A 14,408-nucleotide genomic window follows, 5' to 3' on the forward strand; every position below is an offset into this window, starting at 1 on the left:
TCTGCATGAGGGTAGAAATAATGTATATAGCCAACATTTGGCTTTTGGGAACAGACTCAGGAACAAACAAAAAAAGTCAGGGGGAGGAATTATCACAATACTTACCAGATAATCTTTGACCAAACAGCTCTACAAAATACAAAAGTGCATCATAGGCTTCTCACAACATTTCTGAAAAGTCTGAACTTGTGTCTATTTCAAGTTCCTACTATTTTATCTTCAAAACTCTCAGTAGACTATGGCCCAGCTATGTGAGAGCTCAGCCTCATATTATTTAGGATTATTTGAATCCAGTGACACAAGGAATAGCAACCAAAACCAGAGTCTCATTATGTTAGGCACTGCATGTGCAAAAAGAGTGAAGAAAGGAAGTATTTTTATCCCCATTTAACAGGTGGGGTATGATAAATAGAAGAAAATAGTTTGAACTAGGAAGGCTAATGTAGGCATTTGAACTTGCAAATGAAGTCCAAGATTTAAATATCCTGGGCTTTATTTGCATGTTCCAGTCCGGTCGTCATTTTTAAATGCCACTAGTCCGGACTAACTGCCCGCGTCTACATGCGGCAGTGAAATGTAATTTGAACTAAGTCCTTAGTTCCAGTTACCTGTTACTCCTCCTGGAATGAGGTGTAACAGGTAATTAGAACTAAGGACTTAGTTTGAATTACCGTTTAACTGCCGCGTGTAGCCATGGGCAGTTAGTCCAGACTAGTGGCATTTAAAAATGGTGACCGGACGGGAACATGCAAATAAAGCCCAGGATATTTAAATCGCGGGCTTCATTTGCAAGTTCAAATGCCTACATTAGTCTCCCTAGTTCGAACTAGGGGGCTAGTGTAGACATACCCTAAGAGTGGATCCCTGAGACTTTTTTCACCTGTAATATTACCGGTTATGATGGAAATATTTGAAAATAATTGACTTAAACCATAGACTTCCTCTGAAACTCCTGAGGCAACTTGTTCACCCACCAGAGAGGGAAAGGAAAGTCCACTGCAGCCCTTAGGCCTTCCTACCTTGAACAGGAGTCCGATCAGCCAAATTTCTAAACATTCCCTCCTGTGTCAAGGTAACATGGCCTAGCAGCCACAGAATTGATACATAGTACAACCCGGTGGCCTAGGTCAACATGCAATCCCCCTGTATGTAGGGTAGTACAACCTAGCAGCCACAGAGTTTATGCCCAATATGGCCCAAAGGCCTCAGCATCCATATATAGTTCCTCTGGGATCAGGGTAGTGCAGCCCAAGGGCCACAGGATCGCTGTATAATAGGCAAAACTCCCCCACATGGGTGTATCGGGGGGGGAGGTGGGGAGAACCAGGCCCTCCCTCTCCACCAGGTCCCAGCCCAGGGCCCTATCAGCAGTGGAGTAGTTCATTGCTAGCTCAAGCCCTCAGGGAGCAATTCCCCTCCTCTGGGCTACTTCCTATCCCATCTTTGTAAGAAGTCCTCTCTGTTTTCACAGTCTGGCCCAGAAGATTCTACTGCAGTCCCTCTGATCTTGGCTGCCACTGTTTGGTCTGGCTGAGCCGCCTTCTCCCTGGGAGCTCCTGCCGCACTTCTTTCACCTGTGGCAGTCAGCCTTGACTGAGCAGCTCCAGAGGCTTTTATAGCCAACCTCCAGTTGGAGCATGCCCAGCAGGACTGTGGGGGTGGGGCTTTCTCAGCCAGATGGGCCAGTTTAACCCCTTTGGCCTCAGTGCAGGGTTGTTACACCCCATCACTTGTCCTCACCTCACTGGTCACATTGGGGGAATCTCATAAATTCCAGATTCTAACTTATGCAGGATAAGGACAGGGCATTCTTACTATAGAGACCACAGTTGTTGAATTCTTTTTGACTAGAAATCAGTATAAACCTATATCTTGGCATCTTTAAAATGCAATTGGAAGACATCCCTGTCAGGAAACAAGTTAAATCCGGTTCAGAAAATGAGTTGTAAAATGGCTCCTGTTGCATTCTCTAGGAAATTAATATCCAGGGCTCGTTGAACCGCAGTGAGCCCCGCTCGCCAGCCATGCTGTCCGGCGATCTGCACATGCGCAGATCATTCTGTGCATGCGCAGATCGCCCGAACCCAGCTCTTCTGGGTTGCAATCTACTCGCCACGGGTGAGTAGACTATATTATTTATCGAGCCTTGTTAATATCTATAGCTGATTCCTTTACAATTTAGATCCATTTTCTTAATAAGAAAGGGTAGGAGCGTTGTGACTTTACTGAGGGAATTGGCATACCTCTTAATGTAGGTAATGGTGCCCCAATACTAATGAGATTGGTGCTTAAAAATAAATATAGATATTTAAAAAGTCCAAAGTGTAAAGAATATTTTCCTGGTAGTGAAGAAATTATTAGACTGCTGTAAGTCTGTTTGCTGCCTCACTCTACCAATAAATAGACACAGCACTCTGAAGAAGCAGAATCACAATGTTTTTGGTTTACAATTTGTTTTGTAGCTGGCCTTGTGATTTTCAGGGCCTCAAATGTCAAGAGAAAGGGACTGGGTGGTGAGTTACTTGCTCTAGCGCATCTGTAGGGTGGAAGGTGAAATTAAGCAGCCTGTTGCCTTCATGGCTAGACCCTGTCCCAGGTGTGGACATGAAGAATTAAATCTAGAGTTCAATGAAGTAAGAGGAAACTTTGCCATTGGCTTCATAGGACAAGGTAGGATGGCAGGAGAAGCTAAGCAGTGGCTTGTGTTTCTTTGCCTAAGATTGGTCTTAGTTAATTTTTGGTTAATTTGGCTGATTTTTTGTAAAGGAATACTGTACCAAGAAACATAGGTTATCAGGATACAATGCAATTTCACCTAACAGCTGGATACCCAGAACAGTACACTTCACTGAACAGTACACTTCATGGAACCATTACCAAGTATGATCAGTTTCTGTGGTAATTTTTGTACTGATTTTAGAGCCTTGACTATTTTCTGTATCTGTCACCGAAACTGTAAAATAGCACAACTGTTTCTGGCAGAAGACAGCGGGGAACACAACAAAGCAAAAAAATCCACAACAAAAGCTGCAAACAAAAACAGTGCACATTATGCAGAAATTGCCTTGGCATGCAGGTCATTGGTGATTTCATTTGTAAGTAATGTTTTGATTGTCACAGATTATATGTTGCTCTCATCCCCCTGACATTTGTTGTACAGCGGGATTGATTTTTGTGCTCCAGTATGAAAAGGTCACTTTGATCAATGCAGTGTAATTGGCACTAAATTAGGATCATATCAGGTTATTTTGCTATTTAATGATGAAATATTAAAGAATAGCATGGGAAGATTGCAGGCACTAAAGAGCACTTTAAACCTGCTGTAATGATGTTTTATTTTGTAGGAAAAATGGAGAGAAAAACAACTAAAGTGCAGAAAATGACTGTGATGTATTGAAAGAGTGGCCTGGAATTATATATTTTCACTTGAAATAGACTGAAAGCCCCAGACACAAAACACCAAACCCAGCAGTCAGTCCTGCATCTGTTATATATAGAGAGAACCCTTCTATGGAAGCTGTAATGATGATTGTGCTCACTATGCACTAGCTTCAAGTGTAAAAACTTTACAGTATGCATATGATAATTGGCCAACATTTTCAAAAGTAGACCCCTAAAGTTAGGCATGTAATTCCATATTCCATACCTCTGCCCAGATACAGGTCAGCATTTAAGCACACACTTCAGTTAAAGAACATGTTTTAATCCCATTAAAGTCAAAATGATTTCAAGCATGTGCTGAAGTGCTGTTCTGAATAGGGATGGTCTTAAGCATATCATTCTTAAATCAAAACCATAGGTAGATAGTTTGTTGTTTATATTTTCAGAAGACCTGAACACTCATTGTCCACTGAAACCCATGCTGGTATGTCATTTATGCTTTACATGTTTCAAACAGCAGCAAAAGTATAAGTTCTTTTTTCTTTTTCCATTTAGGAAAATTCTGTATCTATTAGTACAGTATTTATAGAACACTATTTCTAGAGTAGATGCAAAGTTAGCATCTTAATCTTTTAAGTTCATGCTTCACATAGATAATATGCTTAATGAAAACAATGCTCCAGTAAGACATCCTACAGCTTTGGCTGCATTTAAAATCTCATCTTTTGATTGAATTTCCAAGAAACAGATACAGAACGCACCAATAATTTTAAGCATAACTGATATAATTTTCAAATGTGGGTGCAAAAATTAGATATCTAAAATTATTGCATGGATCCATGCTTATACACTCTGATTTCAATGAAAGTATTTGTGTCATAGAGTGCAAGGTCAGAAGGTACCACAAGATCATCTCAGAGCTTCTTAAAATGACTTGATTCAGTCCCCCAATGAAGTCAATAAGATTCTTTCCACTGACTTCAGTGGGCACTGGGTTAGGCCTAGGTGCCTATCTATGGATTCAGGTACCTTATGCTTTCATTTTTTAAAATGTTAATCATCATATTAAAATCATTGATGTGTTCTGCAACTGAATACATTGGCCTTTTTTTCCCAAAAAATCTTTAAATGTTTGAGTCCCACAGGTTCGGATATCATCTATTTAATGAGGATATTTTTAGAACACTGCTTTAGTCAATATTTTTTTCAGACTTTGCATCTAAAGTAATGATAAGCATCATAAGCGGTGTTAATAGTGTATGTTATTTTCTCCACTGTAAATACATGCATTCTCCAATTATTCTGAAATGTTGCCGAACGAGAGCAGGCAGCATAAGATTATACTTTTAAATGCAGCTAATGTTGCAGGAAATTTGTTTTAGGTTTTGCTGCCATTAAGTGTATTATCCAGCTTCAGTGGGAACTTAAAATGGCTAAGATATTAACCTTGTAAATAGCCTAGAAAGAGTCTTCTACAAATATCGATGACATACTGATTAATGAATAAGGAAAGGAGACAAAGTATGTGTAGCAATAGTGGTGCAGATAAAATGAACCAAAATGCCATAATGGCTAATGTGTGTACCATGAAATGACATTTTCTCATTGATTTCACTTGGATTACTCACATGAGTAAGAGCTACATGCATACATGTAAGTATTTACAGTATCAGGTCCTAAACTAGCTAGCTCTCCAACTGGGGTAAATCAGGGTAGTGCTACATTACAGTCAGAGGAAGTAAAACTATTTACAGCACCTGCGGTTCTGCCTAGTAATAACTTCTTAAAAGTTTTAAAGTATCATCTTTCTACATAAGCAACAAAAGCTTAAAAGTAGGATTTTTTATGGTTCTGAGATTTTACTCAGAATAGTGCTGCTTATTGCATAGAGCAAGGATTGGTATTTGTTGTCCGATTTTGTAAGGTGGTAAACTGGGATGATGATAATATCTAATATCAGGGTTAAAAGTGATTAATGATAGCTGTTACATCAACTTCCATTCCAGAGGACATTTTATTATACCAATTATACTTTTTCATCTGAAAATCTCTAAGTGTTCTCCAATTAAGTAGGCCTTAAATTGTCCTTGTGATGTAATGTTATTCCCAATTTACAGATTGGAAAATGGAGAGGCACAGAAATCTTAGATAACTTTCCCACCGTAATATAGACAAGTTACGGGAAGAATGGGATATGAAAGCGAGAACTTCTGATCCCTCAGTCAGTCATGTTCCTAACCTCTTTGTAAAAGGTATCCCATTTGCCCAGCCCTCTTTCTTCTTCTTCTTTTTGATCTTTTAGTTTGTTGTTTCTTCGAGTCTGTGTTCCCCTAATATCTGGCCAGCAACTAGAACAGTTTAGATATTCAAATTAAATAGTAATAATAATTTTCCAGGAAAAAATTGTTCAATAAAATTAATTTTGAGGCTCTCCTCTGAAATAGCAGAAACAGGGTTATTGTTATGGTTCAGAGACACAGTATTTATATACACTGTTACGGTGAACACATAATTGAATTGAAAAAGGTTACTTTGAAGTCATATTTTTTTGAGGTTTGAGAGAGTCTGTTTCCCTGTTTTTTGGTTTGGACTTTACTTTTACTTTATATAGTGGATGTTTGTTCATCACTGTTTCCTTACCTTATTCTCATTCATGACACATATCTCTTCAATTACTTGGGTTCAATTGCAAATAGGTTCCAGGATATCCAATGCATAAAGATCCATCTTTCACAAGAGAGGGCCACTGGTGGGCTTGGAGATCTTTCCTCCTTAGTTTCTCCTTCAGTGGATAAATGAGATTAGACTGAATAAGACTACACATTCATTGCAAACCAAAGTGTGTGCTTCAGTCTGAGGAGAATTGGATAAGAAAGACTGCTTTTCATTTCCATTCTTCAGGAAAGGGAGTTGCATGGGAGAGCAAGTCTCCCTCTTGTCTCTCATACTTCTCCATGCCAATGCGGAGGTGAGACAGACCAAGTTATGAGAACTATATCTTCTCTCAATGCAAGAGTGGAATTGAACAGGTTCACGCTGGGAGAGAAAAATAGAAATGGTAGCAGTGGCGGCCTACAGAGGAGAGTGGGATTATACTATGGCAAAAGTGTGCAGGGAGCAATACATGAGTTGCACATTCAAAAAAGTGTTAAGATAGGAATTGCCATAGTGGATCAGTCTCATAGTCGGTATTGAGTGACATCCAGCAATGTTCTGCACCTTCCTCTGAAGCAGCTGGTCCTGGCCATTATTGGAGATTCTGGACCAGATGGATCATTAGTTTTCTCCAATATAGCAATTTTTCCATTTCTAGGTTTCTACATTAAGCTATGTCATAGGCTTGTAATATTTTGAAATATATTTTTAGAACAGTGTGTCTCAAAGAAATGGCCTATCCCAAGGATTTAATATCCCCTTGTAGTACAAAGAATACCAAATGATAACAAGATAACAACATCTTCTATAAGAATGGTTGGAGTGAGCCTACTGTGACCAGTTTCCCTTCTTCCCCCTCTCTAGAAGGTGGGACTATGTTGGTATGGAGATAAGGATGTCTTGGGGTGACTTAATAGAGGCATTTCCCTCTTGTGCACCAGACTTTCTTCTTAGATGGTTTGCACTGTCCACTATGCATTATATCTCTGACCTCCACTTCTTTCTTCCCTACCATGAATGCCCCATGAGAGAGGCAATTGCTTTCCCTTGTTTTGTACACCTCCCTCCCCCACCAAAATGTGATGGTACAACTGTGGCCCTGTTTCATGATGAACCCAACCCCATCCCACCTCCTGACATTTCGTAAGTGATGCCCTGAAGAGGCAGCATCTTACTTTCTCATGAAAATAGTTCTCTTCTCTTCTTTCCTCACCAAATTATAGGTAAGTTTGTGTCCGATTAACACTGTTGCATTACAGGAAAGAAAATGTGACTTCTTATAATCTAAAATTCCACACCTCCGTGCCAAATAGGAGAAGTGAGATGCAATGATGCTGCAGCATGTACAACATTTAAAAAACTTCAGAGGTCACATATTACAAAATGAATTAGTTGAAAATATAAACTTATGTGATTTATGAGTTGTTTAAAAGTTGCTTCCAACACAGATCATTTTATGTATGTGAAAACAGCATTACTTCTTATAGAAGTTACGAGAGAGAATAAGGTCACTTTTTTTTCTAATATCTCTTTCGGCTTGTAACAATGAAACTGTGTTCATGTTTCGCTCTGTGAAATGACTGGGATTTGATAACCATGCAGTAGATTTCAGAGCCATCACTGACAATTTCACTCCTCTGTTTTAATTTTTAAAAGTTAAATAGATCAGCATGAAGGAGCACTAACCATGCAGATGAAATCCAATGGCAGTTCTGCCTTTGACTTCAATGGGACCAGGAATGTGGTCTGCCACAGGTTGTCTTGAGATGCAAGGGCATTTGCAACCAGTAATGGAGGCCCTTTGACACTTGAGACATCTCTATTTTCATAATCTAGCTGGACTAGTTTCTAGCATTTGACCACAAACCCTGTTCAGAGAAGGAAACCAGAGACCAGGAAAGAGTTGTGCCAGTTTCTGCTCCCTGTGCTCAGGGAGCGTTTGTGTTACACCAGAATGCTTCCCACTCTGCAGGATCAGTGAAGGTGGAATAGGGGCCATACCACCACTGCCTCTCAGATCCTTTTGTACCTGATGGAGTAGTAAGAATACACAATCATCTAGCTTCCTATGGCAGGGAGCTCAGTCTGCTTTTGTAAGCTGCCCATTCATCTCTATGCAAGGAAAAGAAGTTTCTTACTCTATCCACACCAGAGCTGCATGGCTGCTGTTCACAAGCAGGACCATATGTTGTAAATCCATTGCTAATAATAGGCACATGAGTCTTGCTTACACTATTATTGTCTTCCTCTGACAACTGAGAATGACTTCCTAATGGTTGTGAGCAAGAAAGCTAGAGCATAAAAGGATGAAGCTAAATATGTTCCCTAGTGAGTGAGGTGTCCTGTCCTATTTTACACAATATGTCCTACTTCAACTTTTTTTCCTTGGGAGAAATTAAAAAATAAAACTGAAATAAGCCTAAAATTATGAACAATATATTGCTACATAAAAGATGATGGAACTTGACTCAGAAAACCCATGGCAATATTCCAACACTGGAAAGAGAAAGCATTGATTGTGGATGGATGGCTAGAGAGAGATGTTGAATGAGCTATTTCTAGAAGTTCAATTGATTTCTTTTAGGAAATTTATTGTTTTAATAAGGATTTTCCCTCTCAATTTCTTTAAAAGTTTGAGAAGTTAACAAGGAGATTGTTTCATAAATAAAAATGTGTACAGGACATTATTACTCTAAATAGCAATCCAAGACAGCTTGTCTTAATTACAAATTTGATTTAATTAATTATTGCAACCATAAACTAAATAATACATAAATTTCTTTCAACATAAATATGTTATATGATCTGATACATTTATTACAGATCTTTATAAAGTTCCCTTTGCCAATAGTACATGGTCTGTGACTTTACTGGAAAATGCTCTGATAGCAGCAAAACAAAAATAATAATGTCAAAGACCCCATCATGCACAATATATATTCAGAGAACCTCTAGACATTAACTGAGGTAGGTTGCTGAAAATAATCTGCAGTTTTTTCTGTAATTTATTTGTAATGCAGTGAAGCCAAGGAAATTGTGGTGTTGGTATCTTTATAATCTAGTTGGGCTAGATTCTGATATTCAGAGGATGATATTCAGTGTTACAGAGGGTGAAACTCTGTTTTGGGCGCACTGGTAATTTCTTCTCTTGAGTTGCTAGTGCTGTCCTTTGAGAAATTATTCCATTTGAGACATTCTTGTTTGGTAGTTTGTCTCTTAAAGCAGAAAAGGAACCATTTCTGGTCATTTTTGTAGTTTTCTCTCTGGGGTATTTTGTTTGTTTCTGGTGAAAAGGAAAATGGAATCATGGTGATGGTAAGTCTTTGCAATGTTGGATTTTAGTAATTTTGATTACCCTTTTAGTTTTTTTACCCCCTTCAATTTTAACCTGATTTTAACATGAACCAGTACATGCAAAAAATTATGTGTTACATTGTTGTGCTGGAGTTGGGTAAATACTGGGTAAAAATATCCATGATTTTTTGCGCAAATGTAAATAGAAATGAAATTGGGAGATGTTTGCACTTCCTTGATGTCTGCTCTAATATTTGCAGAAAACAATTATGTATTATTTAAATGCTAGCACATTTTAAAAATTGCATGTGCAAGTGGTAACGTTGAAAAATGGAGCACTGCTGGACACAAGCTGGCAGAATTCCTAAAATCTCCTCACAGGATCCCTGACCTAATGGCTATTAAATGAAGCTCAAAAGGACCTCATCTCATCCTGCAGGAACTTTATGGTGGATGAATATGAAGAAGAACAATTTTTAAATTTAAACTCTACACCCAATGGATCTAACATTAGCTTAAATGTCCTTAAAACAAAGCTGCAGGTAAGAAATTAATAGATTTCAATTTTCTCCTAATAGCTCTATGTTTCTGTCTGTCACTCTAATGTTTTTTTTTCAAATCCTCCTTCTGAATCTAAAAGTTACACTTATCCAGCCAGAGATTAGAACAATAGCATGTGGTTTATGTAATTGTAAGCAAGTGGAATGTCCTCATTGGTCCAAACATAGTAGACATATTATAATCCAAACTTTACCCTGCCTGTCCTGAGGTCTGTTCTCATTCATAATGGATTCAGTCCAGCAAAGACTTCTGCATGTGCTTAACATTACACACCTTGAAGTTAATGACATTACTTACCATGCATAAAGTTAAATACGTGCATAAGTCTGTGCAGGATTGGGACCTTAAATAACAACTACCAAAGATTTCTCCTTGACTTGGCTATTAGTTTTTATCTTGAATTATCTTTCAATCTTACTTTTAGTTCTGTCTGCCTCAGAACTGAAGTCTAAACTTTCTAACATCCTGGTTTGCAACTAATGTGGCCTATCTACCAGCGGAAATAACTGCATCTTTATGTATGGTTCTAGAACTAGACAATAGGATGTTGACATGTGACCCCCCTAGAGAACTGCCACTCTGTTGCACTGAATATTTGAAACTAACAACACAGCTGAATGTTGGGATATCAAGTAGTTGGTAGTGCTGAAGTCCTATTGCACAGTGTCTATTTTTTAAAACATCACTACAAAAATCTAAGGAAATAGCTATTTGCAGACAACATATGTCTAGAAAATCAGGCTAAAGTCACTAAGTAATATGTTCACTCAGAACTCAATTGGAAAGCGAGGGTGAGTGTACTCCCAGACAATAAATAAATATTACTTAATAAACCTACTTAATCAAACTAAGAACAAGGAAAATGAAATAGACATGGGAAAGGACAATGGGAGGAGTTACTTTTATTATTGTTATACAATACAGGGTTTTATCAATCAATTGCTGTGGGCCGGCTGCAAGAAGAGAATATATCTCAAAGAGGATAGCTTTATATTAAACAGGTAAAGCAAGATTAAATGTACTTGAAATAGTTCTTTTAGCAAGTTGTTTCCTCAATTGAGCACTCAACTGTAGATCAACCCTTGACCCAATTAATCTAAAAAACAAATCCCTACCAAGTTAGGACCAGAGCAGCAGGTTCATTCAAGAGGAGCAGATAAGACAATATTAAATAATTAAATTGCTTGTTGGATGAGCTAATACAGTGTCAATAGAGGATTTGGGGGATATACTTCCCTAAAGAAAATAGTTCGAAACATCTACAGTTTCATATACTGGGGTGCATTCATTCATTGTAATGGTAAAACTGAGAGCCTGGGGTAAATTCAACCTTTGCAAGTTTGGTTTAGAAGCCCAGGTTCCAATTCAGCAACGCAGTTAAACAATTGCTTCAGTCCATCTCTGTTCAGCAAAGAACGTAAGCAGGTGCTGAAGTGTTTTGCTGAACAAAGCCAAACTGCTGGCTTGGGCCCACATAGAGAAAAAAAACTCACCAAAAGCTGGGTGAGTAGCAGAGGGAGCAATGTGCAGCTGTTTAATTTTGGTATGTCTGAATTAAAAATAATATATACGCTAATGTCCCTCTGGTTCATTTCCTGTTATACAAACTAAACATCTGGTACTTGTGCTTCTGTTTTGTCCTAGGACATTCTACAAGAATGACATACTTGCTCAGGAGATATGTCCAACCATACCTCTCAGAGAGAAGAGACCAGCCCATCATACTCTCCTACCCCACTGTGAGAGGGTGATCCCTTGATGTGGCCAGGCCAAGCTCCCAGGGTTCCCTCTCTTGGTTTATTCTAGTCCCATCGGTGCAGTGTCCCCAGCATTGGGCAACCAAACGCCCTGTTGGGGCCCCTTACCGGATGGGCCCAGCGACAGCCCTCCACCCTTGCCTTAGCAGGGTGAACACCTAGGGTCCTCAGTCTGGTCCCTTGTATGGCTATTCGTCTCGCTCTCTCTCTCTGGAGTGCTGCCTTCTGTAGCCTGGCTTCCGCACCAGCCGGTGCATGACGGGGTCTTGCCTATCATTCCCCTGCGGGGTAGGGGGACCCGGGCCTGCCCTCACTCACGGGTCCCAGCCCAGGGCCCTAAGGAAAGGGTCAGCATGGTCCCTGCCTGGCTGGTGGGGGATCCTTCCCTCAACTCACCAACCCACAGACTTTAGCACAGCCCTGCCCTGGGCCAGTACCTACCCCTCCTGCTCCTTACTTACGGTCATACTGGGGCTATGGGTCCATCCTCGGTGCTCCTCAGACCTGTCCCCCTCATCTTCAGTCCATTCTCCCTCTGCTCTTGAGTTCTGGTATGCTTGTCATCCTTCCGCCGTGTCCGACCCCACCCCTTGCGTAGTGTGGGGCACCATCGGCATGGGCAGCCCTGCCTTCTACGTCAGGCGGGCCACCGTGCCCTCATTCAACCCTGCCACCTCCTAGCTGCACTGCAACCACTGAGCAGACGGCACAATGGGTCTGGCACATCTTCCGCCGGGTGTACTGGATTGCAGCGGGTTCCGAGGCCCCCTCAGAACACCGGCGCCCTGTCACAACCACCCAAATAAAAACAAGTCAAATCAAATTGAGAGCAGCACCACTTCATGCCTGGAAGCAGATACATCTTAGGTCTCCTATCCTGTTCCATGTGATACATACCATATCTATTATAAATTACAGTCCTAAGCAATATCCTGTATTACCTGTGGATTATTCTGTACCCAACTGAATTGTTCTGCGCCCTACCTCAGATCTGTCTGGAGAGTCTTGTCACAATTTATGCACTTGACTCTAATCATAAATAGAGCTAGGGACTGAAAATGAAAGTTTTACCCATTATAACTAGTAGCTTACCTATGTGGCAACGTCTAAGAACATTAATCTGAATTAAATAAAGGGATGAATTTGAAGTGGAGTTATGAAAACATATTACATCCTTGTGTTGTTCAGAATTAAAGCAGCCTTAATTCAGTTTAGCTTAATGCACTTTGAAAGGAAGATGGGTATCTGAACTAGAAGCAGAACTGAAAGTGAAGCTGCTAGGCTAAAGGAGTGGCCCAGTAAGGGTGGGTCAGTAAGGAGTGATCTAATGGAGAGAGCAGACTAGCTCCCACTCCACTTGCTGGTTCTTGAAATGCATGCCCAGATCAGACAATGCTAGCAATCTGAGTCTCCAGGAGTCCATCCCTTCAGGAAAAGCTTGAAGTCCTAATGTGATGTTCACTGCTGATATCCCATGTCACATGAGTTTATGATAGAAGTTTAAGCTACCGTATCATTCTTTATTATTCCAGTTGCTGAGGAACACCATAAATATTTCTCTCTCCTGTTAGACAGGAAAGTGGAAACCTGTATCTATTGTTTTCATGACTCCCTGCATTAATGCACCCAGCAGCAGTTCTAGACAACATGCCCATTTTCTCCACCCAATCTAACCGAATGACCCCTTCAACTGAGATGTCATGGGAACCTGGGTGGGAAGGAAGACTAAGCACTGAAGTTAGCTGTGCCATGAGGCACAGTTGGAGGATTTTACAAAGAGGTGGATCTTTGCTTTGCCTCAACCAACACCTTCCAAAAAAACCATGCCAAGTCACAGGGATCATTCAGTTATAGCCATTGCCTTTCTTTTTTCCTAGTTAGATTGTAAACTCTTTGGGGCAGAAACCTTAGGCAAGGTTCTGATCTGTTCCACCAGCATAAATCTGGAGTTACTGAAGTGAATTTGTTTAAAAAAATGTAGGGTTAGATTCTGATTTCTTGTGTAATGAATTGAGGTTTTGCAGTTGTTACTGGTTTATTTTGTGTTTTTATGGCTATTGTTCCTATATAGTAGTAAAATTAGTTTGTTAATTGGACTGTGACTCACTGTTTAAGGTCTGTCCCAATGTTTGGGCTTAAATGGGTAGGCTGACATATATAAAGATTAAATTCCAATAAATGAATATTTTAAAATATCGCTTCCACTGATGATATGGGATCTTATTACCTCTTCCCCATGTAACATGAAAAGCTCTATAACCATATAGCATTCAGTACACTCATCATTTGTGCACTCATCATTTGTATATTTACAAAATATGACACTCACTTAGGACAGACATACTTCCTTAAGCACTATGAATCCATGGCTTAAAAATTAGCTGTAAAAAAACACAAACAGCCTGATGTAATATGCATATTTGTGATTTTAAAAAACTTACTGTGAATAAACAAACAGCTCATTGAAGTTCCAAGGGAAAGATGCAGGATTTTTGTGGAACCTAGTGAAACCAGCAAGACAGTGGCACAAGCTTAACAAGGTTGTCACTATTTTAATATCTTCTGTTTGTTCTTCATGGTGTAATGTGTGTATGTAACAGACTAGAATTCACTGGAACAATATCATAATATTGTATTTGTAATCTACCATAATTAGTTTGCATGTGTGTGTAAGCATGCTTTCTTGTGACATAATGTGGACAGTAAATGAATACTGTACATCTACAGAGCTGTCCATACATTTGTAGTTGTAGTAGGTAC

The 14,408-nt window shown here is 39.7% G+C and overlaps 1 long non-coding RNA gene across 1 annotated transcript in view; it reads left to right on the top strand.

Moving 5' to 3' along the window:
- The window catches only part of LOC149525310 (uncharacterized), a 273,619-nt gene extending 259,811 nt beyond the window's left edge, over positions 1 to 13,808 (top strand). Inside the window, exons 3-5 of the long non-coding RNA XR_016348613.1 lie at positions 9,770 to 9,872; positions 10,816 to 10,892; positions 11,536 to 13,808. This is a non-coding gene — a long non-coding RNA (uncharacterized LOC149525310). The remainder of the gene's footprint in view (positions 1 to 9,769; positions 9,873 to 10,815; positions 10,893 to 11,535) is intronic.
- The last annotated feature ends 600 nt before the right edge of the window (positions 13,809 to 14,408 follow it).

Source organism: Pelodiscus sinensis, chromosome 2, assembly GCF_052426305.1.
Source record: "Pelodiscus sinensis isolate ZL-2025 chromosome 2, ASM5242630v1, whole genome shotgun sequence".
Classification (NCBI taxonomy): domain Eukaryota; kingdom Metazoa; phylum Chordata; order Testudines; family Trionychidae; genus Pelodiscus; species Pelodiscus sinensis.